Source organism: Mus caroli, chromosome 14 (assembly GCF_900094665.2).
Source record: "Mus caroli chromosome 14, CAROLI_EIJ_v1.1, whole genome shotgun sequence".
Lineage (NCBI taxonomy): Eukaryota > Metazoa > Chordata > Mammalia > Rodentia > Muridae > Mus > Mus caroli.
The window spans coordinates 9,112,247-9,126,876 of NC_034583.1; the positions used below are offsets into that span (position 1 = coordinate 9,112,247).

At 40.5% G+C, this 14,630-nt stretch overlaps 1 non-coding gene across 1 annotated transcript; it reads right to left on the minus strand.

Moving 5' to 3' along the window:
- Positions 1-1,729: 1,729 nt before the first annotated feature.
- Positions 1,730-1,836, minus strand: LOC115029364. The gene has a single exon (XR_003834915.1). It is a non-coding gene; the product is annotated as a U6 spliceosomal RNA (small nuclear RNA).
- Positions 1,837-14,630: the final 12,794 nt, after the last annotated feature.

Genomic DNA, 14,630 nt, shown 5'->3' on the forward strand with positions numbered 1-14,630 from the left:
TTCCACTGGATGGTTTTAGCTCCCTTGTTGAGGATCAAGTGACCATAGGTGTGTGGGTTCATTTCTGGGTCTTCAATTCTATTCCATTGGTCTACTTTTCTTTCCCTATACCAGTACCATGCAGTTTTTATCACAATTGCTCTGTAGTAAAGCTTTAGATCAGGCATGGCGATTCCACCAGACATTCTTTTATCCTGGGAAGAGTTTTTGCTATCCTAGGTTTTTTGTTGTTCCAGATGAATTTGCAAATTGCTCTTTCTAATTCATTGAAGAATTGAGTTGGAATTTTGATGGGNATTGCATTGAATCTGTAGATTGCTTTTGGCAAGATAGCCATTTTTACAATGTTGATCCTGCCAATCCATGAGCATGGGAGATCTTCCCATCTTCTGAGATCTTATTTAATTTCTTTTTTCAGAGACTTGAAGTTCTTATCATACAGATCTTTCACTTCCTTAGAGTCACACCAAGGTATTCTATTATTATTTGTGACTATTGAGAAGTGTGTTGTTTCCCTAATTTCTTTCTCAGCCTGTTTATTCTTTGTGTAGAGAAAGGCCATTGAATTGTCTGAGTTAATTTTATATCCAACTACTTCATTGAAGCTGTTTATCAGGTTTAGGAGTTCTCTGGTGGAATTTTTAGGGTCACTTATATATACTATCATATCATCTGTAAAAAGTGATATTTTTCTTCTTTTCCAGTTTGTATCCCCTTGATCTCCTTTTGTTGTCTAATTGCTCTGATTAGGACTTCAAGTACAATGTTGAATAGGTAGGGAGAATGTGGGCAGCCTTGTCTAGTCCCTGATTTTATTGGGATTGCTTCCACCTTCTCACCATTTACTTCAATGTTGGCTACTGGTTTGCTGTAGATTGCTTTTTCATGTTTAGGTATGGGCCTTGAATTCCTGATCTTTCCAAGACTTTTATCATGAATGGGTGTTGGATATTGTCAAATGCTTTCTCCTCATTTAACGAGATGATCATGTGGTTTTTGTCTTTGAGTTTTTTTATATAATGGATTACATTGATGGATTTCCGTATATTAAACCATCCCTGCATCCCTGGAATAAAACCTACTTGGTCAGGATGGATGATTGTTTTAATGTGTTCTTGGATTTGGATAGCGAGAATTTTATTGAGTATTTTTGCATCGATATTCATAAGGGAAATTGTTCTGAAGTTCTCTATTTTTGTTGGATCTTTCTGTGGTTTAGGTATCAGAGCAATTGTGGCTTCATAGAATGATTTGGGTAGAGTACCTTCTAATTCTTTTTTGTGGAATAGTTTGTGCAGAACTGGAATTAGATCTTCTTTGAAGGTCTGATAGAACTCTGCACTAAACCCATCTGGTCCTGTGCTTTTTTTGGTTGGGAGACTATTAATGACTGCTTCTATTTCTTTAGGGGATATGGGACTGTTTAAATCGTTAACATGATCCTGGTTTAACTTTGGTACCTGGTATCAATCTAGAAATTTGTCCATTTCATCCAGGTTTTCCTGTTTTGTTGAGTATAGCCTTTTGTAAAAGGATCTGATGGTGTTTTGGATTTCTTAAGGATCTGTTGTTATATCTCCCTTTTCATTTCTGATTTTGTTAATTAGGATGCTGTCCCTGTGCCCTCTAGTGAGTCTGGCTAAGTGTTTATCTATCTTGTTGATTTTCTCAAAGAATCAGCTCCTCGTTTGGTTGATTCTTTGAATAGTTTTTCTTTCCACTTGGTTGAAAAAATATGGAATGCTTCATGAATTTGTGTGTCTTCCTTGTGCAGGGGCCATGCTAATCTTCTCTGTATCGTTCCAATTTTAGTATACGTGCTGCCAAAGCGAGCACTGCTGCTGTATTCCTAATAGTTAAAAATCAGAAAAAAAAAAAAACCAACATAGATGTCCCTCAATTAAAATATGGATAAAGAAAATGTGGTACATTTACACAAGGGAGTATTACTCAGCCATTATTTTTAAAGAAATGGCTTCATGAAATTTGCAGGCAAATGGATAGAACTAGAAAAAAGTCAACCTGAGTGGGGTAATCCAGACCCAGAAAGACAAATATGATATGCATTTACTTATGTGTGGATATTATCTGTTAAGTGAATGATAACCAAGCTAAAATCCATAGAACCATGGAGTATAGGTATAGAGTCAAGGACTAAAGGAAACAGATATATCTCATTAGAAAAGAGAAATAAAATAGATAAATATGGATAGGAGTACAGAAATGAGAGAATCTAGTGAGGAGGAGAAGTGAGGGGGTATAGGAGGGAAATACAGGGAGAGACAGCTAAAATTATGGGCCATTTGAAGTTTGTGTGACTTACAAAGACTGAGGCATCATGCACACTGGCCTGCAGAGGTCTACACCAGGTTCTCTACATCTGTATTATAGCTTCTAGTGTTTTTATGATATTTCTGTGAATTATTTGGTTTCTAATTCCTATGCCTCCTCTTGGGTTCTTTTCTTTCTGTTGGTCTGTTTTGTCCAACTTTAATTTGATAGCTTTTGTTTTACCTTATATTTTCTTAAACTGAATGAATGTATGAACGAAAAAATTAATGAATACCTAGACACTTGGATAAAAGTCCAATTGAATATTCATTTACACCAGCTGGGAGAGGAAAATTGGTTTTCTCTGATGAAGTGACACTGGGTATATCAACCACTCTAGAACAAGCTTCATGTTCAATGTTCAAGGGTAGTTGAACAACATATAATAGACTTCAGAGTTTGTTTATTTGTTTGTTTGTTTGTTTTATTATAATTTGTGGGGCCTTGGGGGGTGTTGTTTTATTTTGTTTTCTTGGTTTCAGAGGATTCTGTTGTATTGGTTTTTAGTTTGACTTTTAAGAAAAAACTTCAAGTTGAGTACATAGAGTCTGGGAAAGGATCTAAAGGACCTGAGAAGAATATGATCGTAATATATTTAAATTTTAAATTGCTTTAAATCATAAAGATATATAATAAAAGGAAAAAAGAGACTGTGGGGGGACATAGGAGAGTTTTTCATTAATCTGGCTCCCTTTGTGCTATTCATTTACCTGTAATTAGTCCTTTACCCCACACATCTATAAGTAACCCCAATAAACTCACTGGCTCACTAGCTTCATTTGAATCGAATCATTTCTTCAGCCTATCATCAGTGCCCTACCTGGGGTGAACAGATGTGCTTTCCCATCTCCCCAGGAAAAATGGCATAACAATTGTTCATTTCACTTTGGACCTATAATAAAGAAAAACCCTGTGGTATGAACAAAACAAACTCACTGATTTGGGCCAGGAAGCAAAAGATAGATGGAAGAGGGGACTGGCATTCCAGAATTTCCTTTTGGAGATTCAAGGATGTTCAGTGGGTCTTAACAAGATCCAAACTACAGAGGTCCTTCTGCATCCATTCATGTGAGCCTCATGCTAGGGGTAGCTTGCTCAATGCCTGGATCCAACAATCTTCCATGGAAGTCTGTCAATATCTCCCATGCACATACTGCCTCCAAAAGACCAATTTCTCCCTCTGGAGTCTTCTTATTAAGCATAGCACACTAGGATAGCAAACACAGCCTCAAGCAACCTTCAACAATGAGGCAAGGAGGAGGGGAGGCTCTGATCTCACTCAGTGCATACACCAGGCTCCTGGAAAGGGATGATCTCTGAGTGATACTGTCCCAGGATTCCTCCTAGAACACCTTTAACTGGGGCTTCCAAGTGCATAAGCTCTGATTGATACAAGTTTTCTCTCTAGCTCTCTTGGCCTAGGATGAGTACTTCTATATTGATTGACACCTTAAATAAACAACAGGTATTTTATTGCAGTTTCTGTACTGGCAAGGTCCTGCTGGATGAAGTGTGGAGTCAGATGAGTGGCAAGCTGCCCATCACAGATATCAAGGGGATGCAGGCAAGACTCCCTTCCCAGAGGCACACGGTACACAGCAGAGTTCTTTCTCCATCTAGCGTTTATCTCCCTTTAATCTAGAATGTCTTTTTTAAAATGAGAATCATTGCTAAGAAATGTTTGCTGAAAGGAGTCTGATATAGCTGTCTCCTGAGAGGCTCTGCCAGAGCCTTACAAATAAAGAGGTGGATGCTCGCAGTCAACCACTGGACTGAGCAAGAGGTCCCCAATGGAGAAGTTAGAGAAAGGACTGAAGGAGCTGAAGGGCTTTGCAACCCCATAGGAAGAACAACAATACCAACCAACCAGACCTCCACCCCCCCCAAGCTCCCAGGGACTAAGCCACCAACCAGAGTACACATGGAGGGACCCATGGCTCCAGCCACATATGTAGCAAAGGACGTTCTTGTTGGACATCAATGGGAGGAGAGGTCCTTGGTCCTATGAAGGCTGATAGATTCCCCAGTGTAGGGGAATCAAGGGCAGGGAGGCAGGAGTGGGTGGGTGGGTGGGTGAACACCCTCATAGAAGCAGGGGGATGGAGAATGAGATAGGGGGGTTCTGGGAAAGGGTGAAACTGGGAAAGGGGATAGCACTTGAAATGTAAATTTAAAAATATCCAGTTATACATATATATGTGTGTGTATATATATATATATATAATTTAAAAGTAAGGATCACTTCACATTCTCATTTGAAAATCACTCAAATTGAATCAAAAAGATATTAATGTATTTTGGTCCTAAATTTTCCTTAAGAGAAAACATATAAATCCAGAAATAGCTTAAGATGTGTAAAGATAGCTTCTTCGGAAGTTTACTACATTCTCCTGGGTGTTCTTTGAGTTTTTCTCATGATGGAAAATGTCCACTGTTAGATGAAGTAAGGAAAATCTGGAGAGAGTCATCTCAAACTTTTAAAGCAGCAGTAGGCCAAAAATTTACTTCATGTAGGGATAAAACACTTTACTAGGTCCAGAAATACATTCCAGGAAAGAAATTATGATATCAAATTTATATAAATGATTGTTTTAGCCTCAGTGTCAAAGACTTTAGTGTTAATAAGTTTACAACTAATATTGTTCACAGGAGTCAAATTATGTATCTTTACATCCTGCTTATACATTGCAGTCATTTAAGAATAAAAATATTTGAAAAATCATTTCTTGAATCCATGCAGTTAAATGTAATCAAGAAGGTATAATATAGAATGTTTCAAATAATCTATGTTATGCCATTGTCATCCAAGATCAGAGTTCCAGGACTAACTAAGCTCTTGTCAGGTAAATGCCCTATCTGCCCCCAGCCATCACAACACCACAGAGCACAGGAAAGTCCTAGGGTGGAACCTAGAGGTAAGCTCAGAGTTGCAATGTGAAAGTAACCTACAACAATGGTAAAGGCTTTAAAACACAAAGATGATGAAAACACATTCTTAGTCTCATCTGTCAGTGAGTGAGACAAGGATGGTACTGAGCATCGTTCCTTCTGTACTGCAGTGTCATCTACACTCCCTGGGCTCTACTGTCCATTGTCATTCACACTACCACTGTCTCCTTAGATTTAAACATACTGAATATTGGTGAGTGTGTCAAGCCCATGTTTAGTTAGACTTTGCTGTGTAACTGTCCTCTTACAACCCAGTGGTACCAAATGACCTTTTATTAAGACTCACAAGACCATAGGTCACAAAGAGGACCCTCATCAAGAATTGTGTCATGCTAGTCCACATGATACCTAAATCTCAATTCTACAGTCCATTAGGCTCCTGTACATAACTTTGGGCAGTGTTACTAACAGAGTAAAGTATACAAGGTCACAGTAAGTCACCCTTGGTCACTTTATCATGTTCTCTTTGTGGAAGGAAATCCCAAACCCATCCCCAAGTCAAGACTTGGGAAAGCAGATTTTTATACCTTTCTAGGAGAATCTGCAATGTCATTGAAAAGAGAAGGGATCTATGCAGTGGAGAACAGCAGCTACTCTGTCATCGGACATGAAGATGAGGATCCCACATAAGTGAGAATACTACTTCTTTACAGTTCAGTTTCGAATGAAGAGCATGATCTTTCCACTGCCAAAGGGTCTTCACAAATCAAAGCATCCCAGTCTGTAAAGCCAGCCAGGCTCTCACTGTCCCAAAGTTCCAGAGCCAGGCACTCCTATCCTCATTACACACTCCAAGTTCATGCTGGGAAGGAGAGCTTGGAGGGCAGCTTTTGTTGAAAAGTAATTTAGGCAGCCTCTGGCCCGGAATGAATCTACTGAACTGGAAGATTCAGCAGCTACAAAAATAAAACATTTGATGGACAAATGAATGCTTGGCTCCTTCCAATCCAGGGGGCTGGAAAGCAGAAGAGCTGCCAGGAAAGGTCAGTGGGAGAACACATACCCACTGAGTCTGTGCCAAGTGCCTCCAGCTCCCAGTCAGGCTTTGAGCCCACAATGCAAAAGAACAAGAAGAAAGGGCAGAACTTGGGACAAGAGGAAACACAATGCCCAGGAAACCAGACACAGTGGCAGAAACCTGCAAGGTCAAAACCAAAATGTCTGTGCTTTAGCCAAGTTCATAAGACTAGTCTTTGAAAATGGTGAGTTACTGACATGTGTTATGATTTTCCAGTAGCATGACAACATGTCTGGATTTGCAACAACAAAAATAAATAGTTCCCTGATACTTAAGAATACAGTGCCTGCTTTGCCTCTTCTTAGAACTGGGGACAAAACACCCATGGAAGGAGTTACAAAGTTTGGAGCTGAGATGAAAGGATGGACCATCTAGAGACTGCCACACCCAGGGACCCATCCCATAATCAGCCTCCAAACGCTGACACCATTGCATACACCAGCAAGATTTTGCTGAAAAGACCCTGATATAGCTGTCTTTTGTGAGGATATGCCGGTTCCTGGCAAACACAGGAGTGGACCCTCACAGTCAGCTATTGGATGGAACACAGGGCCCCCAATGGAGGAGCTAGAGAAAGTACCCAAGGAGGTAAAGGGGTCTGCAACCCTATAGGTGGAACAAAAATATGAGCTAACCAGTACCTCCGGAGCTCATGTCTCTAGCTGCATATGTAGCAGAAGATGGCCGAGTTGGCCATCAATGGGAAGAGAGGTCCCTTGGTCTTGCAAACTTTATATGTCTCAGTACAGGGGAACGCCAGGGCCAAGAAGTGGGAGTGGATGGGTAGGGGAGTGGGTGGGGGAGGGTATGGGGGACTTTTGGGATAGTATTTTAAATGTAAATGAAGAAAATACCTAATTAAAAAAAAAAAGAATATAGTGTCTGGCTGTGAATTGGCCAGTCCACTTCTTTCCCTTCACTTTCCTCAGCCTAGGAGATATTTTCAGGTAACTAGAGAGTCACAGAAAGACACTAATGGGAGGGGACTATACCAGGAGCTCCACACATATGAAACACGAGCACTTAACTGCATATGAGGTGTATTATTAGACCCTTTTAATTGTATTAAAAGTGTTAGGTTTAAGATGGAAAACTAACCTACACAAGGGCCCTAATCCTAATGTTTTATGATTTCGCCTTTTCTAGCTGACCTTGAATCCCAGCTGCTTACCAGGACTCCTGAGAACTCTGAGACCAAGAAAAGGCCTTTGATTGTGTTCTGTGCTTGGGTTCTGAGTGACTGTGATGAACAGGATGGGCTGAGTGCCACACTGATGTCTCAAATTAACAACAGATACTTGGCCCTGTTCTGACAATGTCTCTCTCTCACATCACCTCAGAGAGAATATAGTCAAACCCTCTATCCATTCACTTCCAACATACTTAACTAAGCACCTATCAAATAACAGGTGTCATGGGAGTCCAGAACACAAGAGTAAGTAGCCTCAGTCCCTGTAGAATTCATGGACCAATTTTGGCCTAGGACAAAGCCTAACCATTGAAGGAGAAAAGGATGACTTTCTCTGCTTCCTTTCCTCCTAGATTTGTTCTTCTTCACAACTCACCACACTGAGTGCTATACACTTACATTTCATCCTACGATGTCAATGATACAAACAGAACCAATGTGAACCTTCACTCCTCATATTTGTCACTTTCTTCTTTAATGAAAGTATTAGAAATCAGAAATAACTGCTCTCCAGAATCAAGAAAATATTGATCATTATAAAGGCTGGTCTCTTGCCTTCCACAAAGATAAGGAAACTACCTACAGGAAGGTTCTCCACAGCTCCAACATTCTATTCCTGTAACTTTGTGTCTTTTTCAGATTTTGTTCTGTTTTAAATCCAGAGGCAGTGGGGCTGGGTAATCCCTGCATAACCAAAGCTAGAGAAATGGATTTTTGTAGATAGGTGGGTTTACTAGAAATGGACCCAGAGAGCAGTAACCAGGTAATCTACAGGAAAGCCTGTTAGTGAACTGGTTTCCTCTGTGCACAGAGGTAAGTCAGCCTATGTAGGTTGTAAGTCAGACTTGTCTTATACAAAACGAAAAGCATGAGACATTTATGGACTCTCATAAGGCTCTTTGATAGTCAGTAACTCATAGGACATTAATTTCCTACTAGCCCCAGGCTGTCTGTCTATGGTGATCTTCTTTCTTGGACTTATAAAGAACCAGACACTGCAAAGAAGAGATACACTATCCTTGATACCCTACACTGGATGAGGGATGCTAGTAACTGTCTGCCTGTGTGTACTAAGATGACACAGATAACAGGATGCAGCTTGGTGCACCAAAAGCATTGATAGAAGTTCCATTAGTATCTTCAAAACAGGATTTCAGATGCTATCTAGTAAAAAATACTTTCCTATACAGACTTTCATACAGTCCATCTCACTGAGACTTCTAATCTACCTCTGCCAGCTAGAGTCAACTTAATCAGCACATTGCCATATATATTGTCAAGACAACTGACATCTTCTGACTTGGGGATGCCAAATAGAATTTTTTTTAATTGTTGATTGTGAAATTACTTCTGATCCATAAACATAGGGCTTTCATAACAATCCAGAGGAAAGAAGCCATCAACAGCTAATGTGTTTTCTACCCTCCAAACCATCAGTCAGAACTAGAGATAATTATCAGGTTGCAGTTTATCCTAAAATATCCCTCAGTATAACTCAGATGGCAATTCTAGCTTGCTTAGTCTCCAAGCCAAAATCCCCCATGGAAATTGGCTTCTGGAATTGCCATGTAGCCATGCTTTCTTCTGCACATAAGTTTGATTTTTTTTCTACTCTGTACCAGGCTACTTAATGCAGTCATCCTATCAATTCTGAAAGAGTATTGAGATTTTTAAGACCATAGAAAGATCAACAGAAAACATTTGTACAATTCACTTCTCTGCTCTTGGCTTTGGAAAAATAACAACAAACACACAAACAAAACACAGGGAGCTATTTCTGAATGTCGCTGCACATATAAAGGGATTTCAAGTGATATTTATTTTTATTATTTTCCCAGTATGTAGCCAACTCTTAGCAAATTTGCACTTTAATAACATGGGAATAATAAACCTAACTTCATTTGCCTTATCTAAGGCAGCTCTTTGTAGGTACACATGGAGGCACAGTGGATAAGTTAACCTAGAAATGTGAATTTATTGCAGAGAGTCAAATCAAATAATATTATATCTACACCAAAAGGGAAACATATAATCAATAGATCTGCCAGTATGTCATCAAATTAGAAGACACAATAACTCTTTGCTTTCCTTATAAGTAAAATATGTGCAATTCTATTCCCAATAATTTCTGTCTAATAAAGTTATAGCTTAAGATCTCAACCAAGACACCCACACCACAATCTACAGCTCCTGACTTGTAGTGATCACTTTTTGTTGATGTATTTTGAAAACTACATCAAGGTCAGAGATCACCCTACAATAGCCTCCCTTAATTTAAAGAGGTTTACTGTCTCTCTCTTTCTCCTTTGATATCAGAAGGGTTCTGTCTCAAAAACCAAGAGAATTACAGATCTGGTTACTGAGAAATGATTTAAAAAAAGGCTCTGGGTAAAGCTGACAACCATGTTTGAGAGATCTCTCCATGCCTCTAATACATTTGCTTAACTGTAGCAAAAAAAAAATGTTGCAAGCAAGTAGGAAAACAGCTCATTAAAATAGTCAAAAGAATAACTGGTTTTACTTTGAGGTAAGCTAAAGGGAAGCAGGTGGTGGTAGTATAAAATGTGCATGAGAACTTTACCCATTGTTGAAAGATGATGAGTTTAGATTTTCTGCTCTGCTGTAAATCTTCCTAGGATAAGGAAGTTCCCACTGTTAATAGAACCCAATGTTTGATAAAACAAAGGTAAAGCAACTGTTTTCCTGTTCAATGCAGAAATAGTGAACTCCAGTTCCTAGGGAAAGCAGAGCAGGGATGACGATGCCTCTCTGTGCTACAGGAACTCATACAACCTGGCAGGACCATATAACCCACACACCCTAGATAGACTGTACAATCCACACACCCTACCTAGACTATACAACCCACAAACACTAGCTGGACTGTACAAGCCACATACCCTACCTGGACTACATACAACTTAGACACCTTAGCTGGAATTTATAACCCACACACCCTAGCTGAAATTTATAACTCACACACCCTAGCTGGACCATACAACCCACACACCTTAGCTGGACCATACAACCCATACACCCTAGCTTGACCATATAATCCATATACCCTAGCTGGACCATACAACCCACACACCATAGCTGGACCATACAACCCACACACCCTAGCTGAACCATACAATGCACACACCTTAGCTGAACCATACAACCCACACACCATAGCTGGACCATACAACCCACACACCATAGCTGGACCATACAACCCATACACCCTAGTTTGACCATACAATCCATACACCCTAGCTTAAATTTACAACCCACACACCCTAGCTGAAATTTATAATCCATAACTCTAGCTGGACCATACAACCCACACATGTTAACTGGACCATACAACCCACACACCCTAGCTGGACCATACAACCCATACACCCAACCTGGATTGTACAATCTATACACCCTAGCTTGACCATACAACCCACAGACCCTAGTTGGACCATACAACCCACACACCCTAGCTGGACTGTACAACCCACACATCCTACCTGGACTGTACAACCCACAAACACTAGCTGGACTGTACAACCCACACATCCTACCTGGACTGTACAACTCACACACCTTAGCTGGAATTTACAACCCACACACCCTAGCTGAAATTTACAACCTACACACCCCAGCTGGACCATACAACCCACACATCCTAGTTGGACTGTACAACCCACACACGCTAACTGGATTGTACTACCCACACACCCTAACTGCACCATACAACCCACACACCCTAGCTGGACCATACAACCCACACACCATAGCTGGACCATACAACCCACACACCCAAGCTGCATGTACAACCCACACAGCCTAACTAGGTCCTACAACTCACACACCCTAGCTGGTATGTAGAACCCACACACCTAGCTGGATGTACAGCCCACAAACCCTAGCTGAAATATGCACAGTCACATACCTCTCACTCTCCAAGAAATAAAGCATTCTGCTTTTTGAGATTAGAGCCTCTTGATTACCAGACTTGCACTGAACTCATGATCCTCCAGCTTCATTGTCCATGCTCTGAAATGAGAGTGATGTATAGCAACATGAAGAATAAAGAACTAAAGAAAAGCACACCTAACCCTGCGAGTAGAGATTACTTCTCAGTATATTTGAAAAATGACATTTGTATAGTATCATCCCTCTTGGCATTTTTTCTAAGTATATTGTAAGTACCTACCCTGTTCCAGGGACTCTATGACACATTGAGTATACAGGAAAGAAGAACACAGAGATTTTGAACTGAGGATGTCAGGACATAATACAAGATTTAAGATCCAAAGACCATGGCAAGAGAATCATGTTCCAAGGAGTTAAAGACAAAGCACTGTGAAACACCAAGGAATGCTGTGATGGTTGACAGCCTTTAGAATCTCCAAACCTGTGGAATCAGACAGGCCTTGGACACACCTTTGAGAGATTACTGTGGTACCTTGACCATGATGGGAAGGTCTACTCTAAAAGTAGGTGGAGCCATCCCCTAGTGCCTTACTGTCTGTTCTATTGATGTGAAGAGATACCAGGAAAAATTCTTATAAAAGAAAATATTTAATTGGGGGTGGCTTAAAGCTTCAAAGATTTATTTGGTCCACTATCATTAGGGTAAGAAGTATGGCAGCATGCAGGTAGACACTATGAAGGATCCAAGAGTTCTACATCTGGATCATCAGGTAGCAGGAAGAGAGAGATGCTGTGCCTGGCTTGATCATTTCAAACATCAAAGCTCACTCAATTAGTGACACACTTCTTCCAACAAAGCCACACCTACTTCCACAAAGCCACATCTCCAAATAGTGCCACTCCCTATAAGCCTATGGGGGTCACTTTCATCAAAGTATGAAATCTGTGCTGAGGTAACTAGGACTACCTAAAAGGAGAAAGCAGACAGAGCACCAGCATTAATCACTCCCTTCTTGCCTTCCTTTAGCCACACTCCTGAAATTCCTGTCAATTTGTGAGGCAAAAGAAACCTCATCCATCCTTAGTTTATGGTCAGAAATTGTGACACAGAAACAAATACAGAACAATGATTTCACCTTTCAACAAATGTGACACAGTTTGTAGAATATAAAGGTGCTTGCCAAGGCTGGGGCAGAGGGTAGGATCTAGGTGTGACTTAAGGCATATAAAGTTTTATTTTGAAATTATGAGGTTATTGTTTAACATATGGAAAGTATACAGAAAAAGACCACATTCAAGTATGTTAAGACCCAGGCAGTCAGCAAATCACCCCTAGTCTGTCCAGTTCCCTACCAGCTCAGCTTCCCTTCCTACAGACTGTATAGGCCAATTTTGAGCATGAGGTGGCAGATCACAACACTAGGCTTACCAATGGGCCTTCCTATAGTGGCTCAGTGAGTAAAGGTGCTTGCCTCCATATCTGAAGACTTGAATTCAGACTCTGAAACCTACATGGTAGAAGGAAAGAACCAATTACTGGAAGTTGTCCTCTGATCTCCATATTCATGCCACATCGCATGCACATGCACACAGAGAGACAGACAGACAGACAGACAAAAACAGACAGATAGGTAGGTAATCATCTTCATTTAAACCACATGGAGAGAAAGTAGGGAAGGCAAGAACCATACCCTGAAATAAAAACTCCAAATGGGATTTTGTGTTTGTTTGAATGAGAATGGCTCCCATAGGCTCATGTTTTTTAATGATTAGTTCCTAAATGGAAGAACTATTTTGAAAAGGGCTAGAGGCTTGTCATTGCAGGTGAGCTTTGAAATTTCAAAAGCCTATGCAAGGGCTCTCTCTCTCTCTCTCTCTCTCTCTCTCTCTCTCTCTCTCTCTCTTTCTCTCTGGCTCTCTCCTTTTCCCTTTCTCTCTCCTCTCTTCTCTCTCCTCTTCCATCACTGTCCTTTCTCCTTATCCCTTTGCCCTTTGTTCTCTCCTCCCTCCCTCTCCTTCCCCCACTCCTCCTTATGCTTTTGGATCAGACACAAGTTCTTAGCTACTGCTCCAGTGTCATGCCTGCCTGTCTACTGCCATGATCATTGCCATGATAGTCACAGACTTATTCTCTGAAAATGTATGCAAACTCTCAATGAGATGCTTTCTTTTATAATTGCCCTGTCTTGATGTTCCTTCACAGAAATAGAAAAGTAACTAAGACAGATTCCCCAAAACAAAAGTGAGTGAATGGTATACTGTGGTATGTGGCCACTTCAAAGGTGCCTGAGGATCTGTGATGCTTCCTTAGGGCCAGGAAAAAGCATGGAAAATCAGAAGGCCACCAACTGGACTACAGGTATCTGGCAGAAAATGATGAGAGAAGTTTCTTAGCACACTATCTAGGTCAAAATATCAGAATTTCTCAGATTATTAATTCATGTATTTCTAAAAGCAAGAAAAATATCAGCATATATTCTCCAGGGTTTGCAGCTAAAGATTAAAGTAACTCCTGCCTGGTCAAAAATTATTTGAAATGTGTATACTTTTGCTTTTCTTGAGAGAAAATTGCATATATCCCAGCCTGCCGTTGAACATATCCCAAGATGAACCTGAACTTCTAATGCTAGAGATACAGGGATGGTTCAACATATGGATATCTGTCAATGTAGTCCACCATATAAACAAACTGAAAGGGATAAAAACCACATGAGCATCATATTAGATTGACAAACTCCAACATAACTTTATGATAAAAGTTCTGGAAATATTAGTTATAGAAAGAACATCATAATAAAAGGCAGTTTTAAGCAAGCACATAGCCAATAACAATTTAAGTGGAGAGAAACTAAAAGTCGTTCCTCTTTTTTGGGTTATTTTATTTATATTTCAAATGTTGTCCCTCTTCCCAGTCTCCCATCTGCACACACCCCCACCTGCCCTCCCCTTTGTTTCTAAGAGGGTGTTCCTCCACCCACCTTTCCACTCCCTCCTCACTCCTCTATCATCCCACTACACTGGGGCATCAAGACTTTATAGAACCAAGTGCCTGCCCTCCCATTGATACCAGATAAGGCCATCCTATGCTACATATGCACCCTTTGGTTGGTGGTTTAGTCCCCAGGAGCTCTGGGGGGTATGGTTGGTTGATATTGCAATTCTTCCTATAGGGTTGAAATTCCTTTCAGCTCCTTCAGTTCTTCACCTAACTCTTCCATTGGGGTCCCCGGATCA